The sequence below is a fragment of the Larus michahellis genome, chromosome 5 (genome assembly GCF_964199755.1).
Source record: "Larus michahellis chromosome 5, bLarMic1.1, whole genome shotgun sequence".
Lineage (NCBI taxonomy): Eukaryota > Metazoa > Chordata > Aves > Charadriiformes > Laridae > Larus > Larus michahellis.
Window position 1 is genome coordinate 18,164,588 of NC_133900.1, and position 20,231 is coordinate 18,184,818.

Here is a 20,231-nt window from a genome sequence, read left to right on the forward strand (position 1 = left end):
GTTATTCTTTTGCTTTTGAAGAATATAATCACTGGTGTGTATGGTCTTGAATTGCCATGCATGTAGCTTAGAGTGCAATTTAAATCAAATTCTGGTACACCACGGTAGTTATTTCTATTGCCTACTGTCTTCCGCTGAGGAAGATCTGGGGATCTTACTGATCTCGCTGAGTAAGATTCTGGACAAAATTAAGTCTTGATCTCTAGTATTGCTATAAGAAGTTTTAGTACATTAGAGACAGTTGGAAGGTGTCCTTTCAGTGTTCTACTTTTATTTTTAAAGATGTTGAAATTCAGATATTTTGGAAATAATCAACAACAAAAACATTGTTACTATGAATTTAAAATGTGTTGGGACATGTATAATGTTCTGGTTTGGATTTATATTGTTGTTCAGTTTAAATCTACTTTAGTCAGTTGGGGTTCATTGAATGTGTGCTTTGCCTCAAAGTCATAATTCTCATGTCTCCTGTGGTTCTTTTAGTTATTTTGTATGGCTTCAGAGTGACAGATTTAAGTCTTTTTATAGTTATTGAAGTTGAAATTTATCTTGATTCTAGTCTCTCATGTTTTAGTGGAATCTGCAATAGAAATAAAATTTTACATTTAGGAGAACTCTGTGGTGATCTTTTTTCTAGGGTATCGAATATAGAGTTTGATAAACTTTTTTTAATCATCTGCCGCAGACAGATCTTGTGAGAGACTTCACCTTGCTATAGTTAACGTTTGTTGGTAACGCAGGCATTTTAGTTTGTCATTTGAATTTTTGACTGATTGTGTCGGTGGTTTGCAGATACTGAAAATACTTGAAACATGTGGTCGTTGGTTACTGCTGATGCCTTGGTGTACTCTTCTTGGTGCCGGACAAATTCTTCAGTGAGGACTTCTGAGGAGCATGTTATGCCTTTTACTTTACAAGTTATAGAAAAGAGACTGAGTTCTTAGTGGGTTTTTTTTGGTGGTTTTTCTCTTACGTTCATATAAATAGTAAGCTTTTTGAGCTGTCCTACAGTAGGTCTTCTACGTACTGGGGGTTTCAGTAGCTTCTGTAGTAATATTACAGGTTTTATAATTTATAGGGAAACTTTAATTTGCTTTAATGTGATCTCTTGAGTAAAATCGAGCTGTTTAGTTCTCTTACATGCTTCACGTGAATGGGTACACACTTTCTTTTGAAAGTCACTAAAAGGATAATAAAGGAGAGTTGTGGATAATAAAGAAACAAAGATGAAAGAAATTGGTGTTCTAAAGGTTTTTATGAAAACCCGGGACCTTTTTTTAAAGATCGTTGCATCTTTTCAGTTTTGCCTTTAAAATAACTGACTTCAAAGCACGTGAGAAAACGACACGACTAAACGCTTGTCTGTAGCTTTGCATGTGTTTAGGAAGCTGTAGATTTTCTCAGGCATAAATGTAACAAGAGGTTTGCTAGGCCCAAGAATCTTACAGAAGGCAATTATTTTCCTATGTGAAAAATAAAATCCCATGTTTGCAACACTTTTAGTCTAACTGTGTATGAAAGAACATGGGTTTAGATCTTTGATTTGTGCCTATTAACTCCTAATGTTTTCCATTTATTGGTAAAGTGTTTTTGAAACCTGAAGTGAATGGCATCGATCAAGTTCATCACATTGTATTCCACAGAAGGAATATGGCAACTGATTGTTTCATTTTAGAAACTGGTTTTGAGCCCCAGTCGCAACTATTAGGCAAAATTTCTTAGCAAAACCATGAATCATTTCTTGTTGCGTTCCTTTAGGTATGGCAGAGCCATTATTCAGTTCGTTTAACAGAATAAACTGATAGTGACAATTCTACCTGTACAGCACGCTTTACTACAGAAAATGTCTGGAGGATATCTAAAAAATTATAGTAATAGACAAGTTTAGTAAAATGAGTCAAGCTTTTTTTACGGATGCATTTTAAAAAACATCTGGCTTTTTCAAGGTGCTTAGCAGACTTCAGAGTTTCTAAAATAACAGGCAGGGATATTCTCTTAAACAGCAGTCACACTTTGCATCTAAAGGTTGCAACCAGAAACTTTATGCACACATTTAATTAATAATTATTATTTTATAAATCCTGATTCAAAGAAATTAATAACTTAGCTTATTTGCTCAAGGGATGCATTTCTTTTTTGAACAGGATAAAAGATATTAGCAAGTTAATATCTTCCCACTGTGGTGGAAAGTGAGTGAAAATTAATGAAGATAATAGGCTTTACTCAGATCATTTCATTATTGTCGTAGCTTTACCTGCCCTGTTTTATGACTGCCTTATTGTCTGCAGTGGAATTATTGTCTTAGCTCTGCCTGAATTACTTTATAAAGCAGCTAAAAGGGATCAAATTACATAGATTAAGTATTTTTACATCTTGTTGCTTTCATTAATTGCTTATGTGTGTTGCAGGGTTTTTTTGGTGTGGCAGGGGGAGGTATTTTTATTTTTGAAGTATGTTCAGGATACATACATTCACATAAAAGTTTCTACTTGTGGACTCTGCCAAATCCTCGTTTTTCAATGAACCATGTGACTGTAGAGAAAACTTAAGTTCCCAAAACAGAAACTGAAACTTTCTCCATTCTTAGATGATTGGCTCCTCTGGGGCAGTCCTCTGAAGGATGCCAGGATTTATCTGTCTCCACTAGGACATAGAAAGGAATAGAGTAGGTAAGTTGGCAAAGTCTCCCTAAATAATTGTTCACAGGAACACTCAAGGACTCTACTAAAGAGTCCACCTCTCTCTCCACTCTCTCGCCACTAGGTGGTGACAGGTTCAAATTATGACCTTGAGAGCATGCAGAGTTCATGCTTTTTACTTTTAAATTTTGCTGAGGTATTTAAAGATCTCAAGTAATGCTGCTCTCACAAAATGTCAGCTTCAGACAAGAAGCTCAACCAAAAGCAGAAAAATACCTGAATTGGTCCAAATGATTTGTTTTAGTTTCCACCATCTAATAGAAAATTGAGGCATTTAGACAAAAATTAACAATGCCTACGGGAAATGTTGTTTTTGTGGGGAAATTCATTTTAGGAATTGAAAAAGCTTTTGAAACAGAAAATTCTCTACTAACTCTCTGGGGTAGATTATTAAACGTTTTTTGTTGTTGCTGTTGTATTGGTTCAATAAAATACAGTAATATCAACACATCTACCACATTTTTCTGTGTGACACAAAGTGCTCCCTTAACACTTGAATCAAGTAGCATCACTACTAGCCGGGAATAGCCAGGGCTTAGCTGCTGTTGCCAGTCGGCACATGTTTCTGTATTTAGTTTGCTAGGCATATTTGCTTTCCCTTCAGTTCTTCTCTGTATGGCATGCCAGCATTTCTTAGTTCCATCACATCCTTATGCTTGCTTTCAGCTTTCATTTTTTCTCATGCCAAATTTTTTGCCAAATGTTCTGTTTCTTCTGTGGATGTGTTTGCAGCAGGCTCCCTCCAAGTGTCTGTGTTTCATATTTGAACAGCTCATCAGCGGGCATATCAACTTCTCTTGCTGGGAATTTGTTTTCTTCCTCAAAGAGATCTTTGCAGCTTGATGTTGACAGCTTTTGTCTTCCCCGAGGCAGTTTTCTTTAGGGTCTCTGGGTAGTCTGTCAGCTGCTTTTGTAGAAATAAAAAGGCAAACAACTATGCTAATTACTTCAAATATGGCTTGCATGTAAAAATTGCTACAAGTGGCGAGGACGTTGTTTTGACCCTGTTTTCTGGACATAATCATTCAGACTGTGTATGCATCTTTATGCCTTGCAAGTATCTAGGTTTCTTTACAAAAATATATTTAAAATTGTAATAGTTACTGGGCTTTTGATTTCTTTATAAAGCTCACAGCATCTGTTGATTTGAAATACTCCTTTAACCGGGCTGAAAATAAAAATATTTCCACTCATCTTCCTCTCTCTTCTTCTGCACCTGCTATCAGATAAGTGACAAACGCAGTCATAGGAGGGAGGAAGCATCCTTAGCACGCTGACAGCCCCGGATCACTTTCCGTTTGCAGATCGACAGAAAAAGCTCCGTGACCCAAAGGGGGTGGGACCGGGGAAAGCGCGAACAGAGTTTGACTTCTTGGCGACATTGGAGGAGGTGTTATGTGGCAGGTGGCAATGTAGCAGCCTTGTGGAGACCAGTCAGGAGTAATGGGCTGGAAAATCCAAGGTCACCAGTGCAGTATCTTGCTGGTGCTTAGTACTGGTGTTGCATAAAGCAGTGGCTCAGAGCGGGGCAGGGAGGGGGAAGGAGGAGGGGAGGGCATGATGCAGCATGATGTTCCTTTCTGCAGAGACTCTGGGTTTTAGGTAAGACTTATTTTATTTCTGTTTTTAAAGGCAGATGCTCTTCTGTTCTCTCCTTTGACAGCTGGACACTGTTATACATGGCAACCGTCACCCTTTTCCTCAAGTCATGCAGGCTTTGGAGCCTGCATGTAATGGGGCAGGTAATGGGGAATCCAGCCCATAGCCTGTTAGACTATTTGGAGCACTATTAATCCTGGCCCCCACCCCCATTTCAGAAGTGTTTGCTTTTTCTGAACCAAGTTTGAAAAGGATAACCAAGTTACAAGGGCAAGAAGTACCTGCCAGTGAAAGGTCATGGGCAGCCAGCTCTAGGTGGCCCTGCTTGAGCAGGGAACTTGGACCAGGTGTCCTCCAGAGCTCCCATCCAACCTCAACCATCCTGTGAAGTTCAAAATCCCAGATGACTTTTTTCTGATCAAACCTTTTTCTTCCATTTGAGCACAGTGAGCTTCTGACTCTTGCTCCCACACACTTGTGTAGGCTGGATGTCACTCTGTAGTCGGGTGTGTTGCTGTGTTTCGGGAGACTGATGGAGGATGTCAGACTAAAAAGAGGGGAGAGTGATCTCTGCTGCAGAGCAGCGTTTTTGCTTTCTTCTATTTGAAGAGCTAATTATAAGACATTTTCAAAATTTTGCTTAACCGTAATGTCAGGTATTTGCAAATTCTAGCAGTAGATTATATAAACTGTCATCCTATCCATCCAAGTAATTCAGAATACATTTTTGTTTGGTTGGGTGATTTTTTTACAGCTTGATCAGTTCTATATTCTTACAGGAAGACTTAAATTGATCCTTGTTTTTCTATTTTGCAGTAGAGCTGTCAAAAAAGCAATTCCTAGTTTGCACATGTGTGGATTTGAGGGGCAAGGAGAAATGGTTTCAGACTAAATCTGAGAAATCACACATCTGAATTCTCTGACAAATAAGAACTTTCTGTCCCTTTAGATTTTTAGTTACAACTGATGTCCTTGTCAGCATCCCAGATGATACCAGTAATGAAACTGCCAACACTGTCAACTCCATTGGGCTAGCTGCCTGTTTCCCTCGAGGTCTCAAGATCCAGGACAGCCCTGCTAGCAGACTCCCTGGGGCTATTGCTCTGCAGCTTCAAGAGGCCCTGGCTCTGGGGCAGACTAATGAATTGTGTCTGACTTCAGCCAAAAGGTGCAGTTGTATCTGCCTGGGGGCCAGAGACATCAGGAATCCAGGTAAAAGGTTAAGCAAAACTGATGTTGCCCCGTGTACTTAAAACATGTTTATGGATCAGCTCTTTGAAGACAGACACCTGGTTTCATATTAATATCCCTAACTAGTTCTACTTTTCAAACCAAATCAGACAGATCTGGTATGGTTGTGAGGGCTGGACTGTGCAGCAGATGTGTAGAAGCTTTGTGTAGCTAAAGAGGAGGTAAGATGCTCAAGCCCATCAAACATATATTTTTTTTACCTTTCAAATCAGATCAATTCAGCTTGGTAGATATTTGAAGCAGGGAGAGACTCTGCCTTACATTTTGAAGCTTATGCAATTGAAACATATTTTTGCTATATTCCAGATACCTCTTTGACTTCTGATCATCTTCTGCTATGACTCAGGGAGGGTAATATGAGCTCACCACATTACTCTGTCTTTTACATCTGCCTCTGTGGCTTTCCTTGTTCTCACCTGAATCTGTGTACTCAGAAGATGAGACAAAGTTGTCCCACAAACCATCTCTCTGGATCAAAAGACTCAATTCTTTTTTAAGCTTCGTCCTCCCCCTTTATTATACAGCCTACCAGCCTCTCCACTTCCTCTTTTTGACTGTATTCCATTCGTGTCTTTTACCCCTACGTTCATACTATAGCCTTCATCATCTCTCTTATCCCACCTTTTCAGAATTCACTTGCTTATAACCTCTAAGTTTCCAGAAACAAACTCTTAGCAGTTACGTTTTCCTGTTCTCCCCTCTCCAACACCTGCAAGCGGATGCTCTTAAAAGGTATTCTTTAAAGAAACTGAGAATAATAACTCCTCTGGAAGTTAGAACAATTTTCTTGAGGAGGTTCAGAGTATTTCTGCTATTGAATTCTGAGGCACCGCATGCAGCACACCCGTGCTATATCTGTGTTGTCTTGGCAGAATATGCCATACAGCATAATCATGTAAATTTAAAATTAAAAAGTAAGAGTTTTATTTCTTTAGCAGAAAATTAGAGGAGCTGAGACAGCTCATTTGGCATGGCAGCATTCCATTGAGCTGAAAGGTAATTTTCAGGGACTGCATCTTTGGTAAGTATTCCTGCAGCAGTGGGGTAGTGATTTTAATGTGCAGTGCTGCATTTTAATAGCCAATTGAGATGGCTATTAAGATATAGCATTGTACATTAACATCACTGCTGCACAGAGAGCGGCTGGTGACTGCTCCTCAGATGATGGCTCTGTCTGCATTCTGCTTCGTAGCGGTGGTTTTCTTAGTAGCTTCTCTGATCTCCTGCAAGGCAAATAAAAATCATTATCTGGTTAATATTTCACACTGTGTTGGGCAACCAGATCCCAGGGAGAGAGAGCAGGAGAGTGGGGATGTGGTGCTGAGGAGCCGAGGCAGGGGAGCGTGAGGCAGAGGAGGAAAGAATGTGGGAGAGAAAAATCCCCTTGTCGAAAGGATCGCTTCTTGGTTTTCATCTAGTAGACTCACTTTGGCTCCGTGAAAATGTGGTTTGCTAACCCTGAGACTGGGGATACAGTGCTTAGGGGAGGACTGTAGTAGAAGTAGCTGTGTGTACCTAAAGAGGCAGTAAGATACTGAAAATTCATAACACCCTGGGGAAATGTGAGAAACTGCAAGGAAAAAGGTACAGCTGAAAAATCGTATATACTTGAAAACTTATCAGAAGTGTTTAAAAAAATCGTTCAACTTCTACCCTTTGCACTGAGAAGCAGCTCATAGACAGTAAGGACCTAATCAGTTACTTACCGTATGCTTAGGTATTTCCGTGCCTATAGTTTTCTGCTCTGTTCTGATGTGAAAACGTCTTGCTTACTGTCAGTCTGTGCAGTTCACAGGCATCTTGCAACATTTGCCTTGCTGAGATTTCCAAACTCTGTTTTCCAGTCAAAAGAACCTGATTGCACCTGAACAACCTTCCTCGCAAAGATGCAGAAATTACAGGAAAAGGGTCTGTGACATTACTGTCTTCCGTCTCTCTTACAATACTTGCGAAATGACTCAGAACAAAGGAAAAACAATTAGTCCCTCTAACTGCAGATAGCCTAGGATAGGGAAAGATGCTATTGTAAAAGGTTGGCATAACAGAGAGAGATACGTACTCAGAAACTCCCTTGAATGGCCTCACTGTATCCTTTTATCTCTGCATTTTCCTTGGGAACGAGCAATGGCAATTATCTGTCGTATGACTTAGTTTCTGAAAACTTACTTGAAGCAGAGCTACGGAGGACGCTGACTGAGATCGGTAGATCTGCCTTTCAAATTCTTGTAAATTCACATTCTGATGACTAGAAATGCTTATGAGTTTATTTGTTAATTAACAGATTTCTTTTAAAAACATGATGGAGAGACTTGCCAGGAAATTGCTAATTGCTTTTGTTGAAAAATATATATATATATATATCCTTGCTTAAGAACAACTTTTGTGAATTCTCCTAAACTCCAAGAGTATATGAAACTTTTCAGGCTGAAGTTCCTGCCTAAAACTTCAGCCTATAACTGTTGACATTTTTGCTAAGCATTTTGAAAGACAAAATCAAGTTTTTGGCCATATAGAAATAGCAATATCGCAACAAATAGATTTAAGAGGACGTGCACAGAGAGATAGCTGTTTAATATTTAACCTACTAAAGACTCCATTAGTGTTTAATTGCTTGCCTGTCTGTACTTTGTAGCTTGATAGCAAATCCCATCCGCCGTGTGAGCCTTCTTACAGTTCTCTGGGTTATGAGATGCCGTATTTGTAAGAAAAGGGTAAAATTAGTATGGTAAAATTTTATTTTGGTGTTTTCATTGCTGTGAATTAATTTACCAAGAACTGTCTTTCTCTTCAAAATATTTCACAAATACAGCGATGAAAGTCTTTTTAATATGAAGGGCTAATTCCAGCTAAAGAATATACCAAGCAAAAAGTGATGAAACATTCACAGTCTTTGCTGCATGCCATATCCTGCTGTTCTTCTAATTCAGAAGAGACAATTCAAATGTATGTTTGTTTTTCCTACATGCTATCTTTAAAACTATGAGGAAATAGAGCAGTAGTTTGGCATTTTCATGCTGATATGCACCACTAGAGGCCATCATATACCTCCTTAAATATTAGATAGATATGCAAATTATTCTAGAGATGATGTGAATACTCAATGAATGTAAAAGTCTATATAAAAGGGCATGGGAAAACTTCTTATTTGAGCGAAGACTATCACAACTGATTAGCGTGAACACCACGTCTTCTCAGGCCAATTCTAATTGATTCAGAGCACCTATATTCTCTCGTTCATTCCTGCATAACCTTTTAGTAGATCATTGAGTATATGTAAGAAGTGAACTCCGGAGATGGTAACAGTTGTGCGCAGTCTGCAGATCTTCTAAATCGGTAGATGCAGTAAAGCTTAGAAAGTAAAATGTGAATCTTTTAGGTTGATTTCAGTATGCTTGAATTGGAAATTAAATATTTTTTTTTCCCTTAGTCTTCTTCCTGTCTGCAAAATGGGACGTCATTTTTGTTCCCCAACAGACTACTTTTCAGGATTCATTAATGAGCTAACATGTAGCTACTGCTTTAAGTAACTGACTGACAGATAAAGCAATCTTTATGTTACATAGTGATACTCTTTTGAATTGAGGAAAGAAATGATTGACTTTATAGATGAGGAATGACAGGTAGCATGATTTTAATTGGAAAAAATTGAAATTACCATTCATTTTATACAATCAAGAGGCATTACCAAACGTAGTAATGCAAAAGGGTGGTAAATAAAACAATTAATTTTACAATTGGTTTGGATGACTTTATGAAAGGGCTATGGTATGGCATGGACCTTTTCCAGGAGATCTCCTTTAGTCCTTTGATTTTCGTATCACTTCTTCAGGCAAACTAACTGTTCAAAGAAACGTTAGCTTATTTTACTTTGCTTTTGAAGACTTGCTGCTATGGTACTTTTCTTTATATAATAGATTATTAATACGTGAAAGCTTTGCATGTGCGTTTGAGAAACTAGTAATTAAGAGTAGAAGTATTGCATTATCTTAACCAGCTTGGTATGCAGAATTTTCTCATCAAAACGTTGAAAGGAGAGACAAGATCAAGATAAATAACAAACGTCAAGTACTATTATAGTACCTCCACACTACTTGTCTGATAATACAAGCCGCAGTAATCTACGTGCTCCACAGTGTATTCAAGTATTTTTTAAATAAGTAAAGGATAATATATCATATGTAGCCAAAAATGAAAAACATCGAATATAACAGAAGTGATACAGTAAGTGTTTTTGTCACACCAGTCCGTGCTAATTTCAGGGGGTTGGGGGGGAATCTATTTCATAACTGTTAGTGGTTTTATGAAAACGAATTTGTGCTTCGAAATTATAATGGAAGACTACTCAACAGGGTTACAAAAGATCACCAGATATCCTGAGGTTATCAGGAAAAAAAGTCATGCACAAGAAGGCACTATAGCAAATTATATATTTTTTTTCACTAAATTTGGACAAAAACAAATAAAAAATTTGCAAAGCTCAGGATAATTGATAAATCTATTGATAAAAGAAATAAAATTTACTATGCTATTCATCAGATGAAACAAAAGAGCAATAGAGAAAAGAGACTAATATGACAGCATAACTCCGTTTCCAGTGGTCTCTGAACTGATGAATAACACTAAATATTATTCATTCACATATACCATGTGTAACTTAGCTTCAGAAAGACAAGGGAAATCTCTCATTTCTGGTATGATATTTTTTAAATAAGTTCATTTCAGAAACATTTTTCCGCAAAGGAATTAAAAGTATACGCAGTCACTTGCTCTTTAGCTTACGGTGTTATTTTTCAACTATGTGCAATATTCTTCATTATAAACAGGTTTCCCTCACTGATATATAGCAAACTGATGCCATTTGGCTTCACTTTCAGATCTTTACTGCTATGAAAAACATGGGGATTTTCTGCTCATGCTTTGGAGGCCAGCTCAACAGGATTGCTGAGAAGGCAAATCTGTAAACAAGGTCCATTTCTCATCTTGGGGACAGACACCATCATAAAAGAACAGAAGGAGGATTGTAAAGAAATCTATTTCATCTAGCCTCGAATAATTTCTGTTTCTGCACGATATACTTTTCATGGGTACCTGTGCAGTGTGTTCGGAGTTGCCCAGACTGAATGGGAATGAAAGCATGGTGCAGACATCTGACTTGGTTGTACTGTAAGCGTGCTTCATACAGTGCTGCCTTTCAGGGCTTGTTGTCTTGGCCAAAATGGTGCATTTCCAATCTGTAGGGCTTCTGGACCCAAACTGGCACATCAGCATTTCTTTCCACCCTGTCAATTTATCAGCTTAAATGTTTGTTAACTCCGAGAGGACCGAACTGTGCTTCACTGTATGGTGTAGACATGTGATTTGGAGCATGTTGCTTTTCATCTTTGTGACTCGATTTCCCACCTGGGAGATGGTGATAACAATGCTAATGTGTCTCATTATTGTCTTGCCTATTTAAACTGTAAGCTCTTCAGGGCAAGGACTGTCTCATACCATATGTCTTCACAGAGACTGGCAGAACAAGTCACTGATTGCATTTGGGGTCTCTTGGTGCCACTATAATTAAAAGAGAGACAATAATATTAAAAAGGAAGAAAAGGGGGAAGGTAGGTCTGGTATCAAGAGGCTTGCAGATTTCCTGGTAGCAACCCAAAAGCAAGAGAAAAGTTTATCTCCGAGGAGAATCCTTGCTTTTTCAACTTTTGCAACTCCAAATGTCATAGTGTTTTCCAAACTATAGTAGGGAAGCTTTGGAAGCAGGGTAATCCAGAAGCTAATGGGTGGTATTTTACCATCACAGGTCCTAACTCTAAGAGAAGGATTAGTAGTTTGAGCTGCTACAAGGGTGTGGGTTGGAGAACAGATCAAATTTTTAATAGAATTGCACCTATAAAATTAGAGCATTGCCTCCTTCCTCATTAGAGGATGAACAGATGTTTCTGAGAGTGGTTGAGGTGTTTGCACTCGCGAGTGGAGAAAGGCAAACTGATGTGAGAGGGGTGGAGGCTGATTCGCATTCTGCTGGAGCGCATCAGTTGCTGGCAGAGCTGTGTTCTATCCCAGTTAATGGTAAGAAGTCTTTCACCAGGTTTTTTATGCAGTAGGATAAGTAGTACGATGACAGGTGTTCTTTGGTTAGTAGAGATGACTGCTGAACTATAGTCCTATGTGCTAATAGCTCCAGCTTTGTCAATTCTAAATCCGTGTCTTATTTGAAAATGTTCCTAAGATTTGGGTCCAGCACCCATTTTGTATGTCAGCTGAGGACTGCTCTGCAGAACTAGTATTTTCCCTTCATTCAGGACTTCATCAGATACACCATGTGCAGTAAATCCCTGTTTGCACTTTGTCCTTCTTGTTGAAGTCTTCAGATTGCTTCAGCATAGTCTGTTTTATCTCTGGCTTATATTAAAACCAAGAGGTGCCTTCTGTGTCAAAAGGCCAGCTTTTTCTCATATTTTTGCATGGCAAGTATTTGGCTAGATCTGTTTTTATAGCCTATAGGAATGCTTCCAATGGATTATGTAAAGTGGGCAGCATATTGGGATTTGGTCTGAAGACTCTCATGAATTTCTGTCTACACCCAAGATTCGTACCCTGGAACAGAAAGAGAGCAAAAATACATCATTATTACTTAACTAATCCATGCGGTTCACATTTTAGTCTCTCGTTTAACACTCAGATGTCCCAACAATGGTCCACAGAGTTTGTAGAACGTATTAGGACCGTGGTTATAAGGATATTCTGTGCTGGAATGATGCAGATTACAAGAGCCAAAGATTCATGTCACTGTGTCCCTTTTATTACTCACAGAAAGCCACAAGCTTACATTAGAGTTTTGACAAGCTTCCAGTCTGAAATCTAAAACAGGCTATTGGCTGTGCATTTAGTTTTTTCCAAAATAGGGTTACTGGGTTAGTAATGAGGAGCTTCTCATTTGTTGCACTGCAAAAGTTCAAACCTGATTTGTACAGAACTGAAGAACTCTGACATTTGTTTTCTGCCATAATGCAGTCCTCAAGACCTGGGCAAGAGGAGCTCTTGACAAAGTAAAATACCTTATGCATCTGAGATGCAAATTGAAACATGGGGGTGGTGGGCAAAGCAAGCTTGCCTGAAAGAAAACTTAGTTAAATATCAAGAGCTTAAGCAACCCTCCATGGCCATGCACTCATGCGCTTTGGTTTTATTTCCCCTTCCTTTTTGTAAGTGTATTGAGCCTTATAAATGGAAAGCAATGCTTGTTCTCTATCAGCAACTGTTTAAATTGTATTGGTATTCGTCGCTTTATTCTTTAACATCTTGATCCGAGTTTGTATCCTTATCTTACTGAAGTGAGAATTTTGATTACAGGCCATTGGAAGTATTTAGAGCAAAGTTAAATTACTGAATGTAACTTTTCTTCCTGACTTGGATGGAAAATTATTGTTTCTAGAGGAACAAATAGTAAAGAAGTTATGTTTACCAGAGAGCGCTCTAGAACTGGCTCTGTTCCCTGCTGGATGTGTGGTATCTTAAAAAAGGAAGGATTGTTAATGGCTCTAAGTCCTTCCTTCGCACTCTCAGCAGTGCTCGGGCAGGCACCACGTACTTCTGCATCCTGCAGTCCTTTGCAGCATAGCTTTCAAGCTGAGGGAGGTGGTTGTTGCTGATTTCACACCCCTCTCTGCTCAGGAGAATTTATCTGCTTTCTGGAAACTACTTATACATGCCTGCAGCAGTGTCCCCATGACTTATGTTAACTAATTTGACAAATAGCTCCTTGCCTTTGGGATTTTATAAGATTTTGTAATTGTCTCCATCACATTTTTTTAGTAGGATAACATAAACCAAAACCCCAGTCTTGCACTGGTAAGGCTCAAAGTGATATTCAGAGTTGCAAATTATAAGCAAGTCTGGCTTCTCTATAAAAAGTTACATTATAGTTCAGTTTGATACTTTCTTAAGAAACAAAATATTCCTTTCCCTGTCATTTTGAAATTAAATTAATTTCTATTTGTTAACTATCCTGTGCCAACCAAAACATTTTATGATTAGCAATTGAAGCTCTCCTCAAATCTTCTTTTTTTCCACCATTTCCTCCTTATTTTAGAGAAAAAATTTTCTTCGTAGGGGACATACCCACTTCAGTGGAAAGATATAACTGAAAAATAAAAGCAAAGCATATGCTGAGCGGGAAGGAGATAGATATAGTGTATATGAGAGTTTTGCCTTTTTTTGTACCCACATTTACAAAAAGGATGTGAAGTTTTTGTAAGTAGAGCTGGATGTAGGTTGGGAAACAAACCTTTAGTCATATACATGTTCTCTTTATCTGTGGGTTTTGCTTTGGGGATCTCATTACTATTCTTTAGGAATCTTCTTGTTACTTCTATGGTCAATAATAATATTTAAATCTTTATTCATGACTGTAAAGGAGAATTCTTTATGCCAAGTTATGTGTGACTATAAATGAAGGCTACAGAGATTTAGCAAAGCACAATAATAGTACCCCTGGCTCCAGTAGTCATGACTAAGATCTTACTCTGAATTTCCCTATTGTCGAAGGGCAATAACGGGTTTAGGTTTGATTTGTTAACCTGTAGCTGCAGCAAGTAATATCAGTTATTTGCTGACTCCATTTTTTTTTTGTAATTTATCTCCTTCTCCAGATCATTATGGCTTGTTATTTTCAAGATGGGTTTCAAATAAAAAGTAAGGTCCAAATTATTCACAGGATCTAAACACATGCTTAAGTTAATATTTTTCTTTTATGGGAATTTCTATTGATTTCAATAGAACTACTTATTATGCTCAAAGGTGATTATTTTCTGGGTCAGGGGCTAGTATCGCATAATTCTTAGGAAAAGGACCACATTTATTAGGTTCTTTCTAGTTAATAAAGCTCAGTTAAAATTTATCTGGGAAGTGTAGATTAGGAGTCAGATTCAAATTTTCACAGCATTTGGAATTCAGTAGTTTTCTTGGGAGATCATCTGTGGAATAAATTTCAATTTTTAAAAAGCACCTATTATCATGCACATTTATTTATCTAAAAAGATCCTCGTTTAAACCCATCAGAGCTTAATGCCGTAATTGCTTTTAATGTCTTGGCCAAATGTGAATTAACAAAACCCATTGGAAAATGTGATTATCTGCATCCTTAATCATAGGGTGACCCCTCTCTTTGTGAATTCCAAATCACCTCGTTACATTCAAGTCCTACAGACGTACTACCACTGGGAAAGATATTATGAATCTCCTGTAATAACAATAATAATTAATAAAGAAAATGGACTGGTTAGCTTGGTGTATGGCCAAGGCACTTCTGTTGAATTAACAGGGTTTTTTTCCATTTTTTTGTCATATTACATCTACTGTGCTTAATTACTATATTATATTTTACCGCATGTTAATAGGTAGATAAACTCTGAAAGCACACGCATCTTACCTGAAAAAAGTTCCAGCTAAATCCATATAACGAAAACATAGGGCATGAAGGGCATAGGAAGGCTCCAGGTTCTGTCTTTCTTTACCTCATTCGATCAAATTTCTTTCTCTGATGAATCCCTGATTATCCTAATAAGCTTCCACTGATTGACTGGGAAGCCAGGATATGAGCCTGCATGGGTTGAGAAGATCAAGAATTTATAAAACTCATTTTTGGAAACGCAGTCTCAGATTTTGTTTGGCTCCTAGGCAAATACCTAATCCAAAACACTATTGGTAGATTTTTTTAAATCACTATTGGGAATAGATCTGCTAATAGCATCATCAAACGTTTGGCATCCCGATTCCCTGTTCAGACTGGACCTGGAGCATATCACAGTTGTCCTTCGTCCTCCTAACCTGTATAAGCTTTTTTCTCTTGAAAACTCTGGTTTAGCAGACAGCCAGAGGGAGATCTGGTAATTCTCCTTGTTCTAAAACTGAAATTCATTCATGATGCAGGCAGAATAAACGCCTACAACTGTGTGTTCATGTTCCTTCAGTTGTATACAGCCACTAATGACCTTCAGGAAAAACTAGTGTTTTTTCAGTGTGTTCTATTAAGCAGCCAAATGCCATGCTAATTAATTTTAAAAAGAATCATAGGGAAGAGCAGTGTCTGTTAGGGTAAGGAACTGCAATAAGCAAGGGTAACATTAACGTGTTTTACTATGAAAATTACTGAAGCAATTTACCCAGAAACTGTAGCCATTATCAGAATTCTGAACACCCAGATTTCTCATTCTCCTTTGTAAGCATTAATCATATTTTATTTTTAACCAAGAACCTCAAAGCAGAATTAAATTAAGTGAAAATTTAATAATGAAATTGCATACAGTATTATTCAGAAGTTATGCAGAGAAGCTTTAATATACTCCATTAGGCAGAGAAAAACGTTGAAAGGATATGGTTAATGTTCATCTGCAGTCAGTTTCTCTTTCTATTACAAGAATTTTGCTATTGACTTCAATGGGAGGAAAACCAGCCTCTGCTGAGGTGGTGTAATAGTGTGGGTTAGTCTCCTCAATCACTAGAAAAGCATTATAGAATAAAGTCATACTGAATGATGACGCCTGTTATCACACAGGATAGAAGGTATTTATTAGAAAGGGCAGAAGCATGGTTGTAGGGCTGAACTGTGGCTGGCAGTTGGTTGATCGGCCTCAGCTGGGGTGTCGGGGTGGCACCAGCGAAGCAGAAGGGAATGCACCTACGGGACCAGGTACTCAAAATCTTGTGTCACCTTTACCAGCCCCAACCGGGGCGAAGTGGGGGCACTTCTCCCCCCCTGACTACTAGGTGAAAATAAAGGTCATGGGTTTAGCCTCTCTTCTCAAGCGTTCTGCACAGGCTTGTATGGAAAGGGAAAGAGGAGGAAAGGGTAAAATTTAAAGAAACGTAGGATGATGTTTCATCCTTTTTTGGGGATTACGTAAAGCTATGGGCTCGGTAAAGTCTTGAAGTTACTGGAAGGACTAAGATCAGTGGGGAAAGCTAGCAGTTCCAAGAAGCACCATGTTTGAAAAAAGGTACGTGCTGCTGCAATGTGTTACTGCATGTCTACCACCCGCTTCAGCTGGGTGTAAAGTACGTGCTCCTTTTCAGCAATCAGCTTAGTGGCCTTAGCCAGACCCTCCGTCTGCTGCCTTATAAGATTTCTGGCAACGATGGCACTGTTAGACTTTACAGATTTTTTTCTCCTTAAATGAGGGGGGGAATGAACAATATTTTTCATTAATTTCCAACTTTTCCACAGAACTGAAGTTATCTGTTGTTCTCAAAATTCACATCAAGTATACAGTTCTCTTCCAACCTGAAGAGAGCATCTGTAGGGCCTGTATTTACCAGACTTGTTTGTGTTTATCTTATTGTTATTGCTGAATCTTTTACAGAGAAACCGAAATGGTACAGAAAGAAACGACAGGGAAATGCAGCGTGCAAGCAAAGCACCTGCATCCAGGTGGCCCTGGAAGTGCACCTCTGGGGCTGAGACCATGCTAGAGCTGCTCTTCAAGCTTGAATAAAGGTGCTTTCTCCTGTCCTCTGACTCCTGATTGCTAAGCAGAGATAAGACAGAACAAAGACGGGTTTTTAAGAGGATGAAAGGAAAGAAATGGACAACTTGAATTTTAAAAGAGAAAGAAGGTACTCAGCTGCCGCTATGTGCACACCTAGGGAAGAAGGCAATAGTGTTCACACCCACAGAAGACCGGAAGAACCGGGAGAGCGTGCTTACCAGCATTACTGTTGAGGAGGCGAGTGCCTTAATGGGAGGCAGAAGATGAGACTTTCTTGCTGAGTTTTTAGTGTCGGAGTTCCTTGCTCTCCATCTCCTTTCTAATAGCAGTAGAGTTCAGCTGATACCAGTAAAAGCTGTAGAAGTTAGTGGGGAAAAATGTGATCTAAGCAAGTAATCTGGGCAAGGGAAACCTATGGTTGCACTGGCAAGACAGCATGCCTTTGGAAAAATGGAATGTGCGTGCAAGGCGTTCTGCAAATTTCAAATGTTTGATGAAATACAATCCTTAAAAATAGTAACACTTTGACAATAGAGTTCTCTTCCCATCACGTATATCAGTAAAATGGGTTCTTTGTGTTCTGGTGTCCAGAATGGCACAACTCTAACCGCTTTATTTTGCTGTTAGATTTCAGTTGCTGCTTTTCCCTCCTCTCACTCTGTGCATACTACTAAGAAAAAAAATGAGATGTTCAGTGATGTCTAAAGAATAAACAAAGAGGTTTTGTTTACGAGGTGGAATTCACAAGTCAGCTTGAAATGAACAGGAAAATCTGAGGTTCTTGATAACAAATGAGTGGGTTTTTTTTTTCTTCCCTGTTAATTGAAATCAGCGTGAAGGAAAAGCAACTGACTTGGAACAAGTAGTTGACAGAGCTTCATTTTTGTATAAAATATTGCTACTGTCAGTGGCCCAAGCAGTGATCAAGACAGGATGTTGAAACTGGGAAGACGACCAAAAAGAACTAGTAACACTTTTTCTGTGGGAACTGAGATAAATGAATATTAGGAAGTAGGCTATAACACAATGATAGAAGGGCAAAAAAAATTGCTGATGCTCCTGCTAAATAAATCAGCAACGTCACTATGGTAGTTACAGTACTATTCTTTATATTGATATTAGACCTGCTAATAACTCCCTGCAGTGTATTGCCCTAAGTTCTGTCTTTAAATGGTACCTTAGGCAGCATGTGTATAAATTCTGTACAACACGAGAACCATTTATTTTATTAAGTTAAAATGAAACATCATATTCTTGTAGCAAAACCAGGGATTGAGTTAGAGCACTTCTTTTTGTTCAAATGAGAGAAATTGCTTAAATAGCACCCTTGAACTATTAGACTGCAAAGGTTTACTTTGAAGCTCTACAGTGGAAGAAAAAGCACCATCTCTCTTGCTCTCTCTAAAGTTTTAAATACTTATTTTCCCACACAAAGACTTTGAGATTTCTTGTTGGCATTAGGACAGTAACCTTGTCATATTTCAAATACGCAATCTGTATAGAAGCTCTTTTTTCAAATCGTTTATAGCTGTGACTTTCCAGATACAGCTGTGATTTAACAGCTCAGCTGTTGGGCAGATGTCTCATGAAAGGTAAGTGGCATTGGTAAGGTTGAAGGTTAAATATCTTTGAAGTCCCAAAAGCAGTAACAGCAGTCAAATAATACATGCCTTGTGAGAGCTGATTCTTCATTCTATGTATCTTGTTAAAAAGTTGGACTACTATACAAGTAGTGCTGCGATACAAAAGTAGCAAGAAATGATCTTGTAAAAAGTTCTACCATTTTTTCTCCGGAGTCCTTATATTTATGTCAGGCCACAGCTGGTATCCCAAAATATGGAATTAACAGACAAGATTGTCAACTACATTACCTGTTACCACTTTTTAGAGATGCCCACTTTGTTTTAAGTGTACAACTAAAACAAGCCTGTAAATGTAAATTAAGACTCTTAGCATGTAATCCATTAAAGTAAATGAACCTTTTGAGTTGAGTAAGCCTGGACTCAAGTATCTGGCCTGAAACTGGAAATAAAAACATTTTTAGCATTGGTGGAAATTCATTTCCCAGGACAAAACCATTAACTTGCTGATTTTCCTCAAATCATTTTCTTAGTAGAAGGAACTTTTCACTGCAAATGAGATTGTTTCCATCCATTAGGCATTTTTACTTTGGGGTTTTTGGCGTGTTTTTTTCTCCTGAAAACTGATGAGAAAAAGCAGTTTTTCTTTAGCCAAGTTGTAAAATACAAGGACAGATAGGCATCTGGTAACGCTGTCATTGCTCCAGAGAATTCTTTGGAGCTGTAACGCTGTCTGGGTTTGTCACATCGCTTCTTTCCCCCAGTAGTTAAGGGGTATTCTGTAACGATCAATTAGTGTGCATGCAATATGTGTGATTTGGCACATGCCCAATACAAAATTGTGCCTGAGTGTTCCTGTAGGTGCTATCAGGTTGCCCTGGAGTTGGCTTCTTTCTGAACTCTCTGAAGCTTATTTTTTTGGCAGTCAGAATTGTAGGTTTCTGATGTTACAAAATAAATGCAAAGTTATAAACACCACCGTCACCTTTTTTTTTTTTTTTTGAGGGAGAGGCAATAAACAATAAAAAGAAATATGGCACAACAGACACTGCTTTTAAAACAGAAAGAGTTGAGTCCTTTCAGTTGTCCATCTGGAAAACATTGATTTGCATCACTGAGAATATAATTGTTCAACCAACAGGCTCAGTTTTTTTACATGATCAAACAACAAAGGCAGCTATAATGCTGTTCAATAAGATTAAAGTCTTGAAAGACCTGATAAAATGAGAGGGGAAATTCCCCCAGCCACATGTGTGAAATTCCGAATCATGTTTGCACAGGTAAAGACGGAGATTGGAGATATAAGGCTATCTATATGGGTGACGTCTAGTCTATTAAGAGGTTTTTAATGACATCAGTTTCATTATGGATGTGGATTACTCTACTTTAGTAGAGTTTAAAGGTAGGACTCCGTATTACTGGAACTAACTTCGTGCTGTTATTTTTTTTTATTCATATTCTTCTTCGATTCTGTTTTTGTTTGTTCATTTTCAAGAGCAAATGTGATCTTTTTACTTTTGATTATTTTTAACGTGAATAATGTAAAATACACAAAAATACGATAAGGCTTGTAAAACTATACCTTTATAAAGAAAGGCACGTTTGAATGCATGTGCATA

The 20,231-nt window shown here is 38.3% G+C and overlaps 1 long non-coding RNA gene across 3 annotated transcripts in view; it reads left to right on the forward strand.

The window, feature by feature from the left end:
• The window catches only part of LOC141743961 (uncharacterized), a 65,674-nt gene extending 45,964 nt beyond the window's left edge, over positions 1 to 19,710 (forward strand). For 2 of the 3 annotated variants that reach the window (XR_012587289.1, XR_012587288.1), the window contains exon 4: positions 10,424 to 13,552. This is a non-coding gene — a long non-coding RNA (uncharacterized LOC141743961). Of the gene's footprint in view, positions 1 to 10,423; positions 13,553 to 16,906 lie in introns of those variants that run through there. The other variant, XR_012587290.1, reaches the window with a different exon arrangement.
• Positions 19,711 to 20,231: the final 521 nt, after the last annotated feature.